Source organism: Penaeus monodon, chromosome 9 (assembly GCF_015228065.2).
Source record: "Penaeus monodon isolate SGIC_2016 chromosome 9, NSTDA_Pmon_1, whole genome shotgun sequence".
Lineage (NCBI taxonomy): Eukaryota > Metazoa > Arthropoda > Malacostraca > Decapoda > Penaeidae > Penaeus > Penaeus monodon.
Genome location: NC_051394.1, coordinates 2972284 through 2972596, shown reverse-complemented (window position 1 = coordinate 2972596; position 313 = coordinate 2972284).

Below are 313 nucleotides of genomic sequence, written 5' to 3'. Positions count from 1 at the left end.
ACACACAAAACACACACACACACACACACACACACCACACAAAAATAATATAATTTTAATATAATATATATAGAAATATAAATAATTTTATATAAGAACAAAATATATAAAATATAATAATATCTATAATATAATATATATATATATATATAAATACTATTATATAATATATAGTATATATATTATATATTATACATATATATATATATATATTAATAATTAATATATATTAATATATATTATCACTTCCTCCTAATCTCTATCACTCATCATCCTCCCTCCCCTCTTCCCCTTCTTCTCACAATCTCTCTCT